This window comes from Gorilla gorilla, chromosome 11 (genome assembly GCF_029281585.2).
Source record: "Gorilla gorilla gorilla isolate KB3781 chromosome 11, NHGRI_mGorGor1-v2.1_pri, whole genome shotgun sequence".
Lineage (NCBI taxonomy): Eukaryota > Metazoa > Chordata > Mammalia > Primates > Hominidae > Gorilla > Gorilla gorilla.
In genome coordinates, this window is record NC_073235.2 from 121,797,958 (window position 1) to 121,819,834 (window position 21,877).

The 21,877-nt window shown below is 43.5% G+C and overlaps 1 protein-coding gene across 3 annotated transcripts in view; it reads right to left on the reverse strand.

Moving 5' to 3' along the window:
• The window catches only part of NHEJ1 (non-homologous end joining factor 1), an 85,192-nt gene that overhangs the window by 26,103 nt on the left and 37,212 nt on the right, over positions 1 to 21,877 (reverse strand). The gene's annotated exons all lie outside the window — the stretch shown is intronic.

Consider the following 21,877-nt stretch of genomic DNA (forward strand, 5'->3'; position numbering starts at 1 on the left):
TGCAGCTTCAAACTCCTGGGCTCAAGCAATCCTCCCACCTCAGCCTCTTGAGTAGCTGGGACTACAGGAACTTGCCACTGTGCTTGGCTTTTTAATTTTTTGTAGAGATGGAGTCTCGCTATGTTTCCCAGGCTGGTCTTGAACTCCGGGCCTCAAGTGATCTTCCCGCCTCGGCCTCCCAAAGTGCTGGGATTACAGGCCTCAGCCACCACACCCGAACTACCTCATTCTTTTTTTTTTTTTTTTTTTGAGACAGAGTCTTGCTCTGTCGCCAGGCTGGAGTGCAGTGGCGCGATCTCAGCTCACCGCAACCTCTGCCTCCCGGGTTCAAGCAATTCCCCTGCCTCAGCCTCCCAAGTAGCTGAGATTACAGGCATGTGCCACCACGTCCAGCTAATTTTTTGTATTTTAGTGGAGATGGCATTTCACCATGTTGGCCAAGATGGTCTCGATCTCCTGACCTCATGATCCACCCGCCTCGGCTTTCCAAAGTGCTGGAATTACAGGCGTAAGCCACCGCACCCGGCCCTCATTCTTTTTAATGGCTTCATTGTATTATATTATATGGATAAGCCGTAATTTAGTCATATTTCCATAATGATAGACTTTTAAACCGTTTCCAATTTTCTGTATTATAAACAATGCTGCTGGTGTTTTTGCATGTTTAATAATTTTATAGAGTACATTCCCACTGGCTAGATTAAACGATATATTTGACACTGCCAAAAAAACGCCCTCGAAAAATGTACCAATATATCTTCCAACCAAAATTGCATAAAGTACCCAATTCCTCAAACTCTAGTCAAAGCTGTAATAATCTTCATTTTTGCCAACTAATAGGAGAAGATCAACTCATTCTTGTTTTAATGTGAACTCTTTTTTTGGTTTTCTATATTTTAATGGCAGGGGATATTTCAGTTTAAGAATACTGAAAACTTGCTGGGTGCAGCGTGTGCCTGTAGTTCCAGATACCAGGAGGCTGAGGCAGGAGGATCGCTTGAGCCCAGGAGTTCTAGGCTGTAGTGCGCTATGCCACTCAGGTGTCCGCACTAAGTTCAGCATCAGTATGGTGACTCCTGGGAGCGGGCGACCACCAGATTGCCTAAGGAGGGGTGAACCAACCCAGGTTGTTAACAGAGCAGGTCAAAACTTCCATGCTGATCAGTAGTAGGATTGTGCCTGTGAATAGCTACTGCACTCTAGCCTGGGCAACATAAAAAAAAAAGGCTGGGCACAGTGGCTCATGCCTGTAATCCCAGCACTTTGGGAGGCCAACACAGGCAGATCACTTGAGGTCAGGAGTTCAAGATCAGCCTGGCCAACATGGTGAAACCCTGTCTCTACGAAAAATACAAAAATTAGCCGGGCGTGGTGGTGGGTGCCTGTAATCCCAGCTACTTGGGAGGATGAGGCAGGAGAATCTCTTGAACCTGGGAGGCAGAGGTTGCAATGAGCTGAGATCGCACCATTGCACTCTTTATTAAAAAAAGCAAAAACGGGAAAAAAAAACTGAAAACTGTTTTCAGATTAGGTTATATGCATAAACACTGAACCAAGAGGATACTATTTTTATTTATTTATTTATTTTTAACTTTTTTATTTTTTCTTTTTTCTTTGAGACAGAGTCTCGCTCTGTCGCCCAGGCTGGAATGCAGTGGCGCCATCTAGGCTCACTGCAACCTCTGCCTCCCGGGTTCAAGCAATTCTCCTGTCTCAGCCTCCCAAGTAGCTGGGACTACAGGCACACACCACAACACCTGGCTAATTTTCGTATTTTTAGTAGAGACGGGGTTTCACCATGTTGGCCAGGATGGTCTCCATCTCCTGACCTCAAGTGATCCGTCCGCCTCGGCCTCCCAAAGTGCTGGGATTACAGGCGTGAGCCACCGTGCCTGACCACCATTTTTTTAAAAAACAAAATGACTGCTAAATGGAAAGAAACCTAAGAATAACAACATTACACATATAACTAATACTTTCAAATGCTTCTAATGTGCCAGACACTATGAAAAGCACTCAAGTATATCTCACTGAGCTCTCACAACTCTAAAGAGAACATTATCCCTATTTTACACCAAAATAAACTGGAGCCAGGTAGGTTAAGTAAGTTTCTCAAAGTCACACAGCTAGTAACTAAGTAGAGCCAGGTTTCAACTCAGATCACCAGACTCTGGAGCCCCCATTTAGACCAAAGTCAGCTCAACTGAAGTCAAATAGCTAGTAAGTGGTACAGTCAGGATTCAAACCCAGGTTTGCCTAACTCTAGAGCACACATATGTAAGGTGTTTAATAGAATTTATATTATCTGTATGAATAACGTTATGATAGTGTTGGGAAGAATTTATTCTTACCCAAACATTTTTTTTGGTTCTGGTTTTTTTTTTTTTTTTTTTTGGTTTGTTTGTTTTGTTTTGTCTCAGGTTTAAAAAACAAAATGACATTGCCTTGGTTGAACAAAGTCAGGGTCACTGCACTGCATGAATCCAGGAGCATCCTACTTTATGAGAATGGAACTCACTGGAGCTGTGCCATGCACAACCTGCAGGGCCAAACATGGTGGCCCCAGGACCAGGTACAGACTGAAGGAAAAAGGGGATTTCTGCCTGCAACTATGCCAAAAGAGCTAAGGGAAACAGTGTGTCCCCTAGTGGTTGAGAACAGTATTGACAGCTGCAAATGTCTAGCTAGAGAGCTCCAGAACTGACAGAATTAGGGTAGTTGCTGCAGTGAGATCAGCACACATGAAAACTTTAATTGCTGCTCTCTCTACCCAGGGTGTTCCCTTACAAGAGGGTGCAAGATCTATCAAGGCTACTCTTTGAAGAATCAGAGGTTCCCTAGGAAACACAGAGGAATAGAGGAGAAGTATCACCCAAAACTTAAGTCTCAAGAATAAGATGCCTACATAATAAACGAAGAGAACAACTTTTACTACATGACAGAAGGTGGTAGAGAAAGAGGGATATACATAAATAGACTCAAGACTAGATAATCAATGCTGGAAACTTCGCAGTAATCTTCCAAAAGGCACCCCCCGACACACACAAAAAAGAACAAACCACTAGAAAATTAAGAAAACCTTGAAAATGTTCTCAAGAGGGAAAATGATGCTAAAAGAAACCCAGATGTGGTGAATATAAAATGAATGGAATTTTGGACTCATTCCTACTGTCAGCCTCTCTTAGAATTGAGGCAAAGGCAATTGCAGACTTGGGAAGAAAGGCTTAACTTGACCAAATTAAAATGGCCTAAAGCCATGAAGAGACCATGGGTAAAACAGAAACATACATCAGCTGGGGTGGAAGGCAAGAACTGAGATGTATCACAGGAACTCAGGGAAATGAAGAGGATTCACCAAGGTAAACCTGATTATAGTTGAGTGCTGTCACTGCTTGATTGAGAGGGGAATATTCTGGTTAAACATATCTTCTAGTTTAGTATTTACCATTTGTTCTGTAAGTAGATTACTAATTTTCAAATAATTAGAAAGTATATTATAAAATAAAAATAACACACCTCATAATCTTCCAGTAACATAGGGTGTTAATCATAAGTATCAACTGTCACTATAGTCTAAGGTTTGTGCAGAATCTGGTCTGTTATTGACTTGTCAAAGATATTTCTAAGAAGAAATATCTAGAAAGATGTAGGTGGCACCAGATTTCCACTGGCCAGACAGGAAAGAGACTTTTTTTAGTTCAAAGAACTTGTACAGTAAGACATGTGGTTAATTATAACAGCAATGGGACAGAAGGGAAACCCTGCCACATCCGTTTTGACAGCTCACTAGACTGCAAGCTCTATGAGAACAAGGACTTTGCTTCGGTCGCTGCTCTGCCACTGCCTCTAGAACAGTGACTGGCACATAGGAGGTGTTCACAAAGTATTTAAAGAAGAAATATTAACAAATGCTGTTCCATTTAATATGCCCTTTTCTCATTCTTTCAAGAAAACCTCTTGAAATAAAGAATGAATTCTGTTCATTCTGTCTAATACACTGTCTTCCTATCCTCTAATTAGGGAAATCTCATTTATGAAGGTCCAACTCAAATTTCTTCTCTTCCTTAAAGTCTTCCCTGATCCCTTTCTACTGCCTACAATCCTCCCTCCTTCAAATGGCCAGAATTAAATCTTCCTTATTCATTTTCCCATGGTACGTTACTTGGACCTATATTTGCTCTCATTTCGTTCTATACTGTATTTCAATTCAGTATTTACATGTCCAATTCTTCCATGGGGTTATAAGCTCCTTGAAGGCAAGGTTTCAGTTTCAGTTTTCCTTGAAGATCCATCTTCTAACATAATGCCTTGCAAATAGTAATTACTTAAATGTCTTTTAAGTTTAATAAAATAGAATTATATTCTTGGTGTTTAATAAGGCACCAGCATATACTAAGTGCTCACTAAACGTTCATTCCATGAATGAATGGAAAGAAAGGTAATACCAGCAAAACTAAGCTGCCTTAGATCCCAGGACTAGGAGGCATCATGCCTTGAAGACAGAGAAATGGTCTTTTTCTCTTGGGTCTAAGAAGACCTTGCCTGGCCCCTGCGCCCAATGTCAGGCACCCTGGCACCAAAACTGTAGAGATAAGTTTGAAGAAGTTCCAGGGAGGGTCACATAATTGACTTGGGGTGGGGGAGGAAAGGATAAAAAAGGAGCGATTAGGGGCTTAAGTTAGACAGATGGCCTAAGTGACGTCTGAGACTAGACATGATAACCTTCTGCTAACACTGGGAGAGTGTAAACACCCAAGAGGGGAGGAATTGTTTAGCCTGGTCCAGTGGGCTCAAAGTAGGAGAAAGGATGAGACAAGGGATGGGAGATCAAAGCCCTGTGACAGAAAGCCAAGCAAAAGAGACACTGCTCTCCTTGGACTCAGAGAAAACAAGGCCATATACATTTTCACAGATATCTACAAGTGTTATATCCTCATCTTCAGGCATAAAGGAGGCCTACAACAGATGGATTATTGAAACCTAATACAAAAAGCCTATGCTTGGAACAGAAAGCCCTTTTACCATTATGCAAAATGTAGCTCCATACTCAATGTTATTAAACAGTGCCCAAAAAACCCACAGATTCAGACTGTGCTCATCTTCAAGAGAAGATGAGAAAAGAAAAAGTACAGAGAGTCAGCAAAGCAGTGAACTGGAATCCCACAGTTTGGTAAAATGCATGAAATTTCTAACCTGTGTTCTCATTTGCTGTTTTCCATTTTACTCTAACAAAAACACCTCTCAAACTGGCATTTGCTGAAAAAATATTCATTTTTTCCTGTTTCCCATTCTACTCCAAGTCGGCCTACCTGCCTTCTAGTACACTTGAGTGGGCTTCAATGGTGCCCACAACATTGATAGCGAGTGCTGAGAGAGCGATATAGAAGATATGGTGTCCTGCTTCAACAAGCTTCTAATCTACTTGAAGAGAAAAAAGGTAAGTATGTAAAAACAGCAAGAAAATAACTGCAAAGAAACATATGATATATGCAAGAGAAAGGAGGATAAATGAGCTATATAACTGCTAATGATCTGTCAAATCAGGGGAAGATAACTGAACTGATCATTCAGGGAGGGCTTCCCAGCAGAAGTGAAATTTTCTTCCTAAAGAGGAAAAATAGAAATCGATTGATTGAAACCAATTTATGGTTTACAAAAGCTAGAAGGAACCTCAGGGTGTATCTGATCAAAATTGCTCGTCTGACAGATGAACCCCAGGGAGCATAATAATATGCCCAGGTGACAAATCAAAAAAGTGGAAGAACTGGAATTCAAATCAAAGTATTCTGATTTCAAAACCCAGGGCAGATGACAGGAACAAATGCAGAGAAGCAAGAAACAGCAATGTCTATCAGGAAGAAGGTAAGCAGACTGGCATCGTGGGGACAGAGGAACTGTTTCATAGAGTAAGGAGAAATAAGAAGCCCCAGGCTGCTCCCAAATAATCTTAGTTGCTCCATATGGACCCCATTTCTCTCTCTCTCTTCAGGAACATCCACCATACCTTAAATTAGTGGCATGTGCCCTGCAGGACTTATGTATTTCCCATACCACATGCCCTGCTCTGGGGCCTAATCTCCCTCTAAGGGCCACAATTCTCACTCCCAGAGTCCATACTGGTTCTAAGGGCCCTAGAAGCTCCAAGATACACATATGGCAAAACTAACCAAGAAGTTACTCCACATACGAACTTCTTGTTCTGCTTACAGCCCCACCCTCCTCCCTTGCCCCACCAACACTAGGAAACCAGATGTACAAATGGTTAACAGAGAAAAAAAAAAAATCCCACCCAGACCACTTGAAACGCGGCTAGTCTGGCTGGGCTTCGAGTCCGCTCAGCGACTGCGCCATGACTGCTATTTATAGCTTCTGGGTGCCCAGCCCAGCTTCCAGGTCACTAATTGTGGCCCAGCCCCGAGCCAACCCCCACACCTCCTCCCCTGCCCTGTAACACAGGGAACAAGAAGAAAATCTAGCTTTGTCCAGCCCAGGAAGAACAGCCAGGAGTGAGATCTGAATCCAAGACCCTGTATTATATGCCTTGTGAACAGTATCAAAACTGTCAGAAGGCTCTGCCCTCGTTCCACACATCTTAAAGAGCTGAGTGTCCCTCCTTCCACAGCAGCCTCCTTTCCTGAATTCTCTAAGTTCATCCAGAGTTGAATCCTGAGTTCAGTCTAATCCATCCAAATGCTAGAGAGTGAGAGACAGGTTTTGGCTATCAAGGACACCAGCCAACAGTTAAGTAAAGAGCATATGTCTTTGAGCAAGCATCTAAGCACCCTTGGATTCATGTGTTTGCCTTTTCCTAGGGTCTATTTGTTAGATTATCTGTCCATTTATTTGTGTTACTACTCTAGTCATCCACAAAAAAGTACCCAGGCAGGAGGCACGCTCAGAACTAAACTTCTAAAAATTCTTTTCTAGCACTTACCAAATACATTTTAAGTTCCACATATTCTTAGTTTCAGACAGAGGACCTGAATAAGATAGTTTTATGAGAGTGCTATAAATAATCCCTTCTGATTCCAAGATGCTATTATTTGAGTATTATTCTATAATACTGTTTTCCCCCTAGAGATACAGATTACTGAGATGGGCAATGACCCTTTTTTGGCATATGAGGCTTTGTGAAGTTATCCTGGGTGGGAAAAAAAAAAAGGTTTTTATAAGGTATAAGAGTTAATGGCAAAAAGACTCAGTGAAGCTTACTGTTAGTTCTATACCTGCGCTACAGTGGGGAAACCACCATGGGCCACATTCCCCTGTGAATTCTACATCTGAACCCTTGTTCCCATCCCAATTAAACTTAATCACTGTCAATGACATCTATATTCAGAACAAAGGATTGGGACTAGAGATGAAAGAAGAGTTAAGAGATTTAGAATTAGAGTGAGATATCTCTTTCTTTTTCCAGTGCCCCAGCACCTGAACTATGGTTACCATTCTCAGACAGAACAACAAGCCCCCAACCCTCTACATCCTTGACTGATGCTGCCTAAGACTACACATCTCAATGCCAGTCTTTTCCTTCTCATTTTGGGGTTCATTTGGGCAACTGGATAATATGCCAGGGATTCTGGTTATTGGAGCCAGAACCAGAATGCTGCTGTGCTATCTCATCATCACCCACAAATACCAATTCCCAGCCCCAAATGGTCCCAAATCTTTCCTCCCAAGACCACAAAGGATAAAAAAAAAGTTTCCAAATTAAAAAACTAAAACTGGCAACAAAGGTGCCCCATGGCAGTAACCTTTAAAACTGGCCATTAAAGTTTATAAGTCAGACGGGCACCAACGTGAAGGATCAAGAAGAGAAAAACAGCCCCCTCCCTTGGGGACCCGGAGCCACAGCCTTCCCCCTAAAGCCACAGAGCTGATGTCACAAGAAGCGCTTGCTGCATCAAGGGCTCTCTGTGTCCCAACTACAACCATTCACAATGCAGGCAGACTCTGCGTGCTGGAGGCGGGCTGGTGTCTGGCAGAGAATAAAGGAAAGGGGAGGGGCAAGGAGGCGTGGGCTGGGAGTATATATGAGGTAGGGAAAGGTGAGAAAGGAGAGAAAAACATCAAATCTCCTCCTAGCCCTCAGGACTGCCTGCAATTCACAGGCCAGGAGGAAACAGGCCCTGTCAGACTGCCTAAGATAGTGGTTCTCTTTTTCCACCTAACACATAAAAGGCATGCCACAGATTTTCATCAGTAATGACAGTATATTATGCAATAATCCTTAACTATCTTGGGGTGGATAGTTTTTTGATATGTGCATATCAAAAATTTTTTGGTAAGGGTATGAATAGTTTGAAAAGGCTTCCAAATAATTCTAACCATCTCCCCGATTGGGTATGTACCCCCTATGAAGAATCATGAGCTTGAAGAGCCTACTTTTCCTTCCCTCCCTTCCTTCCTTCCATGTATTCAACAAATACATTTTGAGAGCTTACATGTGCCAAGCATTGTTCTATTGACACTGGAGAGACAGCAATGAACACACAGACAAAAATCCCTGCCCTCATTGAGAATCCATGTCTTCACATGGGGTAAAATCAACGTAATTAAAAAGCAGAATCTAAGGGGTGCCCACTGCACCCTGTAATCCCAGCACTTTGGGATGCCAAGGCAAGAGGACTGCTTGAACCCAGGAGTTCAAAACCAGCCTGCGTAACATGGAAAAATCCCGTCTCTACAAAAAATATATATATATAAATTAGCCAGGTGTGGTAGGGTGCACCTGTAGTCCCAACTACTCGGGAGGCTAAGGTGAGAGGATCGTTTGAACCCCAGGAGGTTGAGGCTGCAGTGAGCTGTTTGCACCATTGCACTCCAGTCTGGGCAACAGAGTGAGATGCTGCCAAAAAAAAAAAAAAAAAAGTAGAAATGTGTGGTATATTGGGTTATGGTAAGTGCTATGGAGAAAAGTACAGCAGAGACAGAGACAGAAAGTGCTGGTGGGGTGGGGGTGGAGGTGGAGCTGAAATTTTAGATGGGGTGGCCGGGAAGTCCTCAATTAGAAGGTATCACTTGAAAAAAGACCTGAAGGAAGTGAAGGAATGAATCATGCAGATATCTGGGAAAGACCATTCTTAGCAGAGGGAATGGCAAGTGAGAAGGTCCTGAGGTGGGGCACCGGTCTCAGATGTTCAAGGAACAGGAAGGAGGCGGCCACCGTGGATGGAGTCCATATGCTACTGCTCATCACAGCGCTCCTCCTCCATTTCAGATCCTTTGGCTCTGAGGAGTCTGGGCTGACTGCATGTTGGACTGAACTGTCCAAGCCAGGAACATGCTCGCAAGCAGAAAGAACTTAAATAGCTTGGTGAAAAGGGACATGGGTAGATAAGATGAGCTTAGTTTTAAAGTATTTCTCTTTACTGAAACAGCTCAAAGTTCCTTTAAATAAAACATCACCCATCCTCACAAAATCCTTGTAAGGAACAAAGGTCATATTCCTTAACTAAGGACCAGAGGGGGGAAAATCATTTTAAAGATGATTTTAGAACTGGAATAGAATTTACTCGTGATACCCAGACCAATGCTCTATTATTCATAAAAGCATAGACTACTAAAAGGTGGAAGCCAGATTTACCTCACCCATTCTCCTCATTTACTCAAAAGGCAGCTGACAAAATTAGAACCCAGGTTTCTTGGATAAGGGGTTAACACTCCTTAAAAAGCAAAGTAGGGGGATGGTACAGCTTTTAAAAGAGGGGACCAGCTCTCAAATCCTGCATTCTAGAAACTCTCCTACAAGGGAAAGATATGGTGATGACATTAGCATTACAGAATACTAATAAACAGTCTTCTCTGTCCCCTGACCCCTAGAAAAAATCTAGTTATCCCACACGCTTGGCCCACTCCCCTTATCTAGATCCCTTTAGCCCCAAATGTCTTTCATGAGACAGTGTGGCCAAGCCAGTGGGCTGCAGGTTCTGAAGACCAGAATTAAGTCTACAGTGTGAATACAGACACACACACACACACACACACACACACACACACACACACACACACACACACAGAGAGAGAGATACATACAGTCAGTGGGAAGGAAGGGGAAAGGAAAGCACACACAACACAACACACCAGGGCAGCTGCAGAAAACAACTGCTTGTTAAGTTAAAATTAAACTCTGTACAAATATTGACCTTTGGAGGGGACAGAAACCGGTCCCATATTTACCAGCTTTATAAATGGGACTGACCACAGCTGCCCCACGCGCTTGGCCAGCATCATGGCAGGATGGGGCGAGGCCATGCTTTAGGGGTGGGGGGATGAATGAGAGGGGCAGGAGACATTTTACACACTCTCTTAAATGTAGTTACTACTGGTAGGTCAAAGTTCCCAAAAGCCTTAAAAGGGGAATTTCTAGGAAAGCAAATAAGGCAGTCTCTGAAAGTGGGGGTCAGAGAAATAGGAATAGAGTGGAAAAGGAAAGCTTCAGCAAGGAAAAATTGCTAAAAAGAATGAGAAATATAACAGAGATTGTAACTAAATGGTGAAAGCACTGGGGAGCTTATCCTTTTGAACCCTGGCCCTTGGTCAAAGCAAGAGTCATAAGGTAGAAGACCAGGTGACCAATTTAAGTAACCTAATGGAACAATTTAAACTGACCTGGTTTGAGTTTTGGCTCTGTTGCTTACTTGCTATGTTACCTTGGGAAACTCAAGGACCCCCAGTTTCCTCATCTATAAAATAGGGATAATAATACAAAAATATTGTCCTAATTCACAAAGACTAGGACCAACCATAAATATCACGCATATATAAATCATCATTATAATTAATTCTATTCCAGCTAACTGTGCCTTTTACACTCCAAACTGGCCAAGAAACTGCAGTCTCTCCAGGAACAAAGTCAAGGGCTAGAAAGGAGAGCTTGACCTTGCCTTGAACTTGTAAAAGTCTCCTAGGGGCACACACCTAGACCCTTCTCTTGTTGCAGGATAACAGGGAGGCCAACCTGCTGAAACAGGCCCCAAAAGTCATACTCAGGTTGCAAAAGGTCCAGATATGAAGGAGGAGAAAGGACTCATCAGTACTACTTCCCTGAAAGCTGATCTCTAGCAACCTGAAGTTTTTCAGGAACAAACATCACAGATGCTGGGCAACTTAGTTCTGTTCCAAACCCCTGAAACTTCGCCCTCTTTTACGCCCTCCTTTACACTCATGACTTTCACAATGAATAAGAGTAAGCAGAAAAAGACCGGATCCATCTCCATATGATAGGACATGTAACATGCACACACACACATACACGCACTGTGCCACCGAGAATCACAATTCTGAAAGTATTTCCAGTAAAAACACATGAAAAGATTTTGCTGAAATTAGTTGCCCAGATTTATAGAAAGCTCTTATGCCTTTATGTGGTATATTGTTTATGCTATACATCTTAAAATCATGGGGTAGGCAGGCAACTATCACGGCATATGAAAAAGGCAACGACTAAGTCAAAGTACTTTACCTCCTCAGTGCTAACCAACCATGTGTCACCAGCATCTCTCGACTCTGCTTCACTTGTTCAATGTTTTACCTTAATATATTACAGTTTATATTGTTAAACGTGTGTCATAAAATATAAACAATGTACAGCAGAACCAGGTCAGCAATTCAGGAAGAATTTCCAACGCTGCAGTCTCTGTGGTCACAGGGCAAGATGATTTGCATTTGGTGCACCAAATACGTGCTGAAGCACAAACTCAAAACAAATTGAGGAGGGAGAGATGGACAGGAATAGAAAAGGGGAGGAAAATGGAGAAACTATCCTCCAGGTAGGGACCAGCTTCCTTGAATTCTGATTCAATATATATATATATTTTTTGTAATCTGACATTTTTACCATCAAGAACTTATCTTAAAATGTAATCATTATTTATCTCTATAACCCGCTTTCTCTGGCTTTGTCCTTCTTCAGAGGCTCCAGATAAGTGATAAGCCTCCAAGTTTAGCCACTCAGAGCCTCCAAGGCTTTTGTTCTGACATAGAAAAGAGCCCTTACCTCAGTCCACTCTCATTTCTCTCCCCCTCCATAAGTCTTCGTGTCACCTTCTATAAACTATAGAGAAGTGGAGTTAGCTGGCCTTACCCGTATGAGCCTAAGATCCTTGGCAAACCTATTAAGCTACAGCCAGAACTGCTATCATTTCCAAGGTATTCCATACTTGGAATACCTTTCTAGAAAAGGGAGATTTATCATAATGATGACCATCACCCATTTAATACTCCAAAAAAAGTTCATCCCTCTCATTCTCAGCAACAACGCTCACAGGAGAAGCCCGAAACAGAACTCAGTCTATCACTCTTCAGGCCTCTTCCCACAATATTCTCATCCAAACAAAACTAATGCCTTAGACAGGGAGGTTTCTAGGCTAGGAAAGTGGGGCAGGGGCTGAAAACAAGCATCTTCCAAAGCAAAATATTCTTAGGGAGAAGTTCACGGCTTTGAGCATGTTAAGGAAATCTCTGAAAACACACACACACAAGCCCACAAGAGGACAAACAATTGTCATCCAGCAATTAGAAGTGACATGTCCAAGGACACTTTGCTTATGAAGGGGTCTCCTGACTCTCCACCCATAGCTCCATCTGTGAGACCCTGCTGATTACCTCCCAGACTAAATTCAGGCTGCCTACATTCAACTCGATTCAGCAAAATGCAACCCCACAGAGGATTTCTAGTTGAATATTGTTTGTTTCAGTGATCTCATAATCTCTCCTACCCAAACTGGTATATCAATCTCAGAGAAGTCCCTAAGCAGATCATGTGCCTGGACTGATTCCTTTTAGAATGTCTTGGCCTAAGCAAGCAAAATGTCATTCTCAGGGGCTTCCAGACAGAAGGGCACTCCAATATTGAAGATGACAGCAGCATAAGTACTCCACAGGCCTACAAGAGGTAATGCTTACACAGGCCTAAGAAATAGAAAATGGAAGCCAAGATCCCAGGAAAATGCTCTGATGCAGCCCAACAAGAAGGACGAGAAGGGGACTCTTACACAGAAACTGGGTAAGGCTGGGAGCAGACTGCAAGCACGAAGTGACCCACAGACCTGGAGACCAGTGCCCATCTAATTCTGTATCTGGGGCCCAGACATGGCAGAGGTTTCTGATTTTATAAGAACTATATCTGTAATCCAGAAACAACTAAATTTCAAGCATGCTAGGAAGCATCCCTCTACTGTAGTCTCTGAAGCCCCTAGAGAGGCAAATAAGGAAACATTGCTACCGGGTACCAGTGAGTGCTGCCGACTTACCAGGCCTAAGAAATGTCTGAACAGAGTCTTATTCAAGCCAAGGGAAAACGCTGTTAAAACACACAAAACTCCTTTGACTAATGTGAGAGGGGGAAAGAGCCTCTATAATTAACAGAAACTGTCACAGGCATTGGGGGCCTCCGACGTGTTCAATGCAAACCACTTGAAAAGACCCGGTCTTCTAGGAGGTTGGGGTTTGTGAGTGGGGCTCCAACAGACTGGGGACAGCTTTTCCAAAAGAATCCCACCGTATTTTAAAAAAAAGAAGAAGAAGAAGAAAGGGGGCAGGGGGAGGAAAAACCCAAACCTCAGCTTAATGTTTTTCCACCAGTGGAACTAAAAAGCAAAAAAGAAGAAGAAAAGTCCAAATGTAACCAGTTTTCAATTAGGGCCTAATTAGAAAGAAAAGTGGCCATGCTATTACAGATCTAGGAAGGAAGAAATGCAGTCAATGACTTTAGTTTGGGCTGAGCCATCCACTTGAAAGCTATGATGATTAGAGGGATAATTTATGGTGAGAGATGGTAGAGGGGAAGGGAAGAACAGAAGAAGAGAGCCTGGGGGGCTGACTGATCATGCAAGTCAAGAGCCTGAGCAAATAGTCAAAAATATGTATCGATCAGCCACAATCTGCAAAGCATTACACAAAGGGCTAGAAGGAGAAACAAAGATCACAACAGATATAACTCTGACCTAAAGAGGCTTATAAACACTGTCCCTGCAATAAGCACCCACCTCTTAACACTCAGCCACTGTATACACATGCACGAGTCTTCAGAGAAAATTCAACCTCAACTTCTTTTCATACACAAAGTCCACTCCGACAACTCGTGGGCTGTCTCCGCATTTTTCCCAGCTCCCTACTCGTTTGCAATTATGACATACAGAGACCCCATAAGAAAAAGATGTTATTACATCAAATATAATTCCTGGCCTGGCCCGGTGGCTCACACCTGTAATCCCAGCACTTTGGGAGGCCGAGGCGGGCAGATCACGAGGTCAAGAGATCGAGACCACTCTGGCCAACATGGTGAAACTCTGCCTCTACTAAAAATATAAAAATTCGCTGGGCGTGGGGGCGTGTGCCTGTAGTCCCAGCTACTCGGAGGGCTGAGGCAGGAGAATCACTTGAACCTGAGAGGCGGAGGTTGCAGTGAGCCCAGATCATACCATTGCACTCCAGCCTGGCAACAGAGCAAGACTCCAACTCAAACAACAACATCAAAAATATATAATTCCTGAATGAAGTGATTGGATTTGCCTCTGCCCTCAAAAGAAGCCAGTCAAGGCCTATGCCCTGGCTCAGGCAGGCTGAGACACTGCATCAAAACGGAGAATCTGAGAACAGCTGAAAGAGCATTTCTTGATTTCTTTTTTCTTTTTTTTAATTAAAAATAAAAGAGATCCAAGTAAGGTTTACACATTGCAATTGGTGGATATATCTCTTAGGATTTTTTTTTTTCTTTTTGAAACAGGGTCTCACTCTGTAGCCCAGGCTGGAGTGCAGTGACGTGAACACAGCTCACAGCAGCCTTGACCTCCCAGGCTCAAGCAATCCTTCCACCTCAGCCTCCTCAGTAGCTGGGACTACAGACATGCACCACCACACCTGGCTAATTTTTGTCTTTTTTTGTAGAGATGGGGTTTCGCCATGTCGCCCAGGCTGTCTCGAACTCCTGGGCTCAAGCGATCAGCCTGCCTTGGCCTCCCAAAGTACTGGGATTACAGGTGTAAGCTACCATACCCAGCCTTTCTGCTTTCTTTATGATCCCAAAGGATTCAGGTCCATTTTCTGTGTAAAGGCCATAATACATGAGAACAAGCGGAAAGAAACTGGGGATGGGCACCCTTGTATATGGCTATAGGAAGGAAAGGATCAGCTGGTTCCATTCCACATTTGCAATAAACAAACCAGTTTGATTGGGAGAGGCATGGAATACTTTCTTCCCCTTGCTCTGGGGTACCCTCTCCTTTGTTGATTTAGTTCAGGCAACTTGGAGGAGGGACAGGAAGGGCTAGGGCAAACATGTCACAGCCTGCAGTGAATAGAGCCAACAGAAAGGAGAGGCAAAGAACAGAGCTGAGAGGAGAGGAAAAGAGGAGAGGCCTCTCTTCCCATCCCACAACCTGGGCTCCATCCAACACAAAGTTAATTCCTAACCTCGGCTTCACCACCCTGCCCACTGCTTGCATGATTTATCCCCCTATCTGCCTGCATCGCCTTTACAAGCCTCCCAGCCCTGCAGACCATTATAAAAGCTGTCTGTGCTACTGGCTCGACCTGGCCTGGCCCAGGCTCCTGCCACGGTAACCCTTCTCCACCCCTTCATTTTACAAGCCTTCCACCATCATGGAAATCTGAAATCCCACGAAAGAACAGTAAACATCACAGGGAAAAGAAAATACCTAGCCAGGCTACTCTGGACAGCAGAGTCCCAAACAGACTGATGTCTCTAAGCCAGGGATGAAGGCCTCTAGGCAACAGTGAGCTACCTTCTTGCTTGGACTCACCTGGTCAGTAACAAAGAGATGCACACACAGATGCCAATCCTTCATGGGGCACAGCCAAGTATCCTGGTGCCCTGGGAGTTCCCAGGCTCAGAGAATCAGCCAGAATGTTGGGGAAACTCACAAGTAAACACAGGTGTCAGGTTCAGAGAACCATGTGGAAATGTGAAATTTTAAATAACAGAAAGAGACTAAACATTTTTCAAACCACGAACTCAGAATCAGCTCTGTCGCCTTCTTATGGGCTCCAAAGGGAAGTGACATGGTGTAGTGGAAAGAGCATAGGCTTTCAATTCAGCTGACTGGGTCTGAAAGCTGGCTTCATCACTTATTTATTAGCTGTGTGACTTTGGACAACTCATATTTTCTGACTCTCAGTTTTACTCTGTATCATAGAAAAATACCAACTTGTAAAAAGGTTGTGAAGATTAACAATAAGATTTATAGCCAGGATGCCTGGCATACAATAGGTACAAAAAGTTGTAGCTATTACTGTTATTTGGGATGTTAGACATCCTAAAATGGGGGTGTGGTAAGGATGGACAGGTCCTATTCCTTCTCCATGCAAATACAGCCTTTTTAATAGGTTTCCCCTTTATTCTATGCAGTTCCCTTTCTACACCAGATTCCACTGTTTGATCTCCTGGCCAGGGAAAGAGCCAAAGATAATTTCCTAGGGGAGTATTCTTTCCTACCCACTGCCATGAGGACCCCTGCCCCTTCATGACTTTGAACTCACATAACCTAGCTCTACTCCTGGCCCTTCTTACTAGGCCCCCATTGGCTTCTTCAGCCTCAGTTTATAAAGGCTCTTCTTCTTTCTCTTCAGACTCCTCAAGAGAACCTGCCAGCACCCAATGGATTTCATTCTTTTCACGAAATGTTGGGCTGCCCTATTACAACAGACCCTAAGCCAGAAGTGAGGGTTCATACCTTCCTGAACTAACATAGTGGAGAATGGACACTAAGGAATTCTCCAGTCTCTGGGGGTCCAAAATGCTCTGCCAAGGAGACTGAGTGTTCCCCAGAGCTCCGTTATTCACTTGGGGGTAGGCAGTGGGAAGATGGAGGGGGAGGGATGGGGAGGGCAGGAAGAGAAGAGAGCCTTGATTCAGGGGGCCAGACTGAGTCCGCTACAGGCCAGGCTCCGCTGAGGTTTCTCGGGTGAAACACGCCTCTGTGATGGCTGTGTCTGTAAAGCGGATGGAAATGCCCATAAAGCCGTATCAAACCCTGTGCAGAGAAGGACAGGGATATATATAGAACCAGGAACCAAAGGGGCCACAGGGGATTCAGGCGGACAGCTCCGCCCAGCCCTTAAACCCGCCCCAGGGAAGGGGGAGGCCCAAGGAACAAGCTGAAGGAATGAAGGCTGGAGACAGACCGGCGGGCTTACGAAGGGAGTGGGGAAATTAGGGGCGTCGGAGACAATGCTGGAAGAGAGCTAACGACTGAGCTGTGGGAATCAATGGCGGCTGGTGGGAGCTGGGGCTCGCTCCAGCACACAGACAGATGCTAAAGGGCAGACTCTGAGTTTCAGCAGATCCTGGGGGGACTTGAACCATCTGCTTTGGTGTCCCACAGTCTTGACAGTGCTCTGCTTCCTTCTCAGGACCAACAAACCTCTAACAAACCACTTTCCCTGTCTTCCTCTGCATCCCAACCAGTACCTGCAGTTTAGTCGAGGAGCCGAGGTTCTCCATGCCTCACTCCCTTAACCCCACTCCCAGTCTCCCGGAGAAATAAGAGTTGGGGGCAAGTGAAAAAAAGAAACCTATCTGTAAAGAAGTGCCCTGAAGCAAGAAAAGTATTTCAAGATGGAAATCTGTCAAAAGACAGAAACAAATTCACAGAAAAGAAAAAGAGGCTCACAGAATGAGACAATAGTGTAGAAACTATGGCATCTGGTGGAATTGGCCCTAAAGGAGTCTTGCCAGGGACAGAAAGTGAACAGTCTTCCACTCTGGATTGCTGGGATCCCCCTCTCCCCATCAACCTTCCTGTCAAATCAAGACGTTAAGGGTAGAGATTCCAGTGATGGGGAGCTAGAAGACATTAAGCCCACAATAATTTCTTACCTGAGCAACAGCCAGCGTAACCAATCCCCCACTCCCCCATCCCTATTTCAGAAGAGAATCCCTCCCCCTCACAAACCTGAGTCCTCCCCGCCACCCTGCCCCTGGCCCAGCACAAGTAGGACAATGTTTTGGCGCCACCTGCTGTCCTTTCCTGACAACTGAATAGAACAGATCTTTGAACTGAGTGGACCTCAAGCTACCTTCCTTAATTCACCATAAATCCTAAAGGAATTTAATCTAAGAGAAGAGAAACCATAATTTCTATTAAAGAGAGTATTCCTGTGGAGCACACTGGAGAAATCCAGTGCTCCAATCTTCTCCTGTTTCCTTGGACCCTAACTAGCCAGAACATTCTCATAGGATTTTTATATCCAGTCCTACAGCTCTTTGTGACGTTCCTTCTCCAAGAGTCTGGCCAATTTGAGAAAGACAAATACTCAACAAACCCTTTCTCTACTTAATAGAGTCCACATATTTTGAAATTACTATATCACACTGTTTTGGCTTTCTTGGTTTGGTGCAGAAATTCGAATTTAGCACCGATAGGACATGATCTAGCGTTTGTCATCAAACACTAATGAACGCAGTATCACCCAAAAAGCAATGACTTAGATATATTATGCTGCTGTATCATTCCTATGGTCTTCACTGTGGGCAAACATTCTAATATTTAGTAAGTTCATTGAGCAGTCACTTCATCTCACAAATATACTTTTTCATTCATTTAACAATTTCTACAGCCCCTATTATATGCCAGCCACAAACTGGAGGTACAGTGGTGAGTGAGTCACACAAGGTCCATACTCTCAGAAAGGCTACATTCTAGGATCATTTATCTGACTCAATAAGGTAGTGTAGCAATTTCTCGTTCATCTTAAAGAAAATCTAAGTGAATAGCAAAGATCAAGACAAAAATATAAACAGGCTTTGGAAAAAGGCAAAATGAAGAAATGTAAGAAGAAGGAATCAGAATAGGGGGCAATAAATGAGTATATAAAAAAGTGTTAATATTATTCTTTCTGGCTATGTTTTTTCCCTAAACCCCATTCCTGGACCTAACTCTAGGAACTGCATGCCAGTGTCCAAGGTCAGCTTCCTCAGACCTCAAGATTTACAGGTCTTTGTAGAAAGAATGAAGAAGAGGCGATATTTATTCAATACCTAGGATTGCTAGCTTAAATTATATGCAAGTATTTCCCCCAAATGTCAACTTGGGAAATATGTGGGGCTCCATCAAGTATACTGCCACTTGTAGAAGAGAGAAAAGTCTCTGATCGGCCCTAGTATGAGCCAATAAATCTAGGGAAATAGAGAGCCACCAAATCTTAGGACTAGCCATGTCCTCTCCTAACCTCGTCCTCTAATTGTTCCAAGCAGGACTCTACTATACTGATCATTATGTAAAGAATCTTAAGGAAACAGCTCAGGCACAGTGGCTCATGACTGTAATCCCAGCACTCTGGGAGGTTGAGGCGGGTGGATCACTTGAGGTCAGGAGTTCGAGACCAGCCTGACCAACATGGTGAAACCCCATGTCTACTAAAAATACAAAATTAGCCAGGCATCGTGGTGCATGCCTATAATCCCAGCTACGTGGGAGGCTAAGGCACCAGAATCACTTGAACCCAGGAGGCTGAGGTTGCAGTGAGCCAAGAATGCGCCATTGCACTCCAGCCTGGGCAACAAGAGCAAAACTCCGTCTCAAAAAAAAAAAAAAAGAAAGAAATCTAGGAAAGGAGTTCCCAAAGCTTCCCTAGTAACATAATCTAGTCAGCTAAAAATTCTCTCTACTTCAACTACATCCTTATAATTCAAGTTTATCCCTTCTTGTACTATCTTGAGCAAAATGCAGGAAAGCTATTTACTATCCTATATGTGTTAATTTTCCATATTTAAAAGAATGAACTACCATTCAATCTACTCTCTGAATTAAATAATTCCATTGTCCTTGGATTTTTCTTATTTATTCTATGTCCACCTCTTTTATTATTGTTCTGATTTTTTTCTATGGGCATTAAGGCCCCCGTGCATCTTTCACACGTGACATCAAAACCTCAAGAGCAGCTGGACACAGTGGCTCATACCTATAATCCTGGCACTTCGGAAGGCTGAGGCAGGTGGATCACTTAAGTCCAGGAGTTTGAGACCAGCCTGGGCAACATGGTGAAACCCCATCTCTACTAAAAATACAAAAAATCAGCTGGACATGCTCCTAGCTACTTGAGAGGTTGAGGTGGAAGGATCAGTTGAGCCTGGGAGGTCGAGGCTGCAGTGAGCCCTGATTGCACCACCACACTCCAGCCTGGGCAATAGACCCTATCTTAAAAAAAAAAAATTAAATTAATGAAAATTGTTTAAAAACCTGAAGAGCTCAACTAATGCTAAATACAATAGTAGGGTGGCTTGGGGTTTTCATGCTATTCTTTTAATTATAGTCTGGAATTATATTCATCTTTTTAAATACCCAAAATATACCAAGAACTATATCGCAACTGGGAGCTCTTACTAGTTAAATCTTTCAAGAAAAAAGGTGGGGCAACATCTCCCACCTAAGGAGTAGAAGACAACTTTATAAGCAAGAAGTTCTATTCAACAAGAGACTAGACCACAGGGGAACCATCTGACAGCAGGAGCAGCAGCCACTGCTGGTAAGTAGGGAGCCCAGGAGGGTATTTACAGCCTTGTGGAGGGTTATTCAAGAAGTCACAAAAATTTTACTTTACTTTCCTTAGATCCACGCACCTTTCAAGAGCTCCCTGGGGATCTTTCACTAATTTCCCCACCAGGGAATGACTTCCTCATCTGTCCTCACTGAGCACTTCATGTTTGTCTTTATTACAGCACTCTTACTTTGGTAAGATAAGTGTGTGTACACCTATCTATCTCCTTTTCTGAGCCATATGCTTCTTGGGGGCAGGAATCATGTTAGTTATCTCTGTACCCTTGGCACAGTAAGTACTTAAATATGCTAGTTTCCTATCCCCCATAGTACTGGTACAAGAAACTAAACCCAGTGGTATTCAATAAATGCTGGATAAGGATGATAACATTAATAACAGCCATTCAGCACAACTCCACTAAGTTGTCAGACCAGTTTAGGATATTGGCATGAAAAATGCTTTTTCTCCTGGCCCAGACATTTACTCTTAAGATTTGCCTCCTCCTCAATAGACTCCAGGAAATAGGGTTAGTTTTAAGTTCTAGAAACTCTAATCATTCCTGTTTTCTCCAAACTAAGGGCCTGAAGGAAGACTGCAGATACCTCATGAATATTGATGAGCCTCTGCGGTCACATGAATATTAACAACACCCTGTGGCTTTCGGGAACAGCAGCCCAGCTAGAAGTTCTAATATTAACCTTGGCTAGGCCCAAAAAGTAGAAAGCGCATATGCCCATACATCCCCATGGGGAGTAAAGAGTGGATAGCGGAGGCCAGTTTGGAGCTTGGCCCCTATGCAAACACTGGGCACACAGGCAGTTAAGAAAGAACTAAACATTGTGTCCTACGTCCCTGGCACTGGGGGGCTCTGTTAGTAGCTACCCAGGCAGGAATCCCCAATTCTCAAGCTTTGGAGAAGTTAGGATGTAGAGGCTAAATCATACTCAATTCAGAAAAACACTGGTAGGGATACACTGACCTAGTTCAATAGCTACAGTAGAGGGGTAGGAAAGATTGACAGTCAGATCACATAGGACAAAAACCAGAATCAAATTACAAGGCTCAATTAGGCAACAAAGACATATTTTGTAGATCACACATTAACAGTAAGTAAAGTTCTATAGACTGGAGTTTCCAGCCCCATACCCTCCCATGAGACTAGTGGACACAGAGAACAATGACTGAGACTTAAGCGGAAAGCTATTCTACGACTGATGCAGTGAGAGACAGAAGGAGTCAGATTCTTTTTGCACCTACAGATCCTCAACCCAGGAAACATCAGAAAGAATGGTGATCATTATTAAAAGCAAACAAAAACAACAAAACAAAAAGTACTGTGAATCAGAGTTAACCAAAGAAACCCATGTACTCCTAGCCC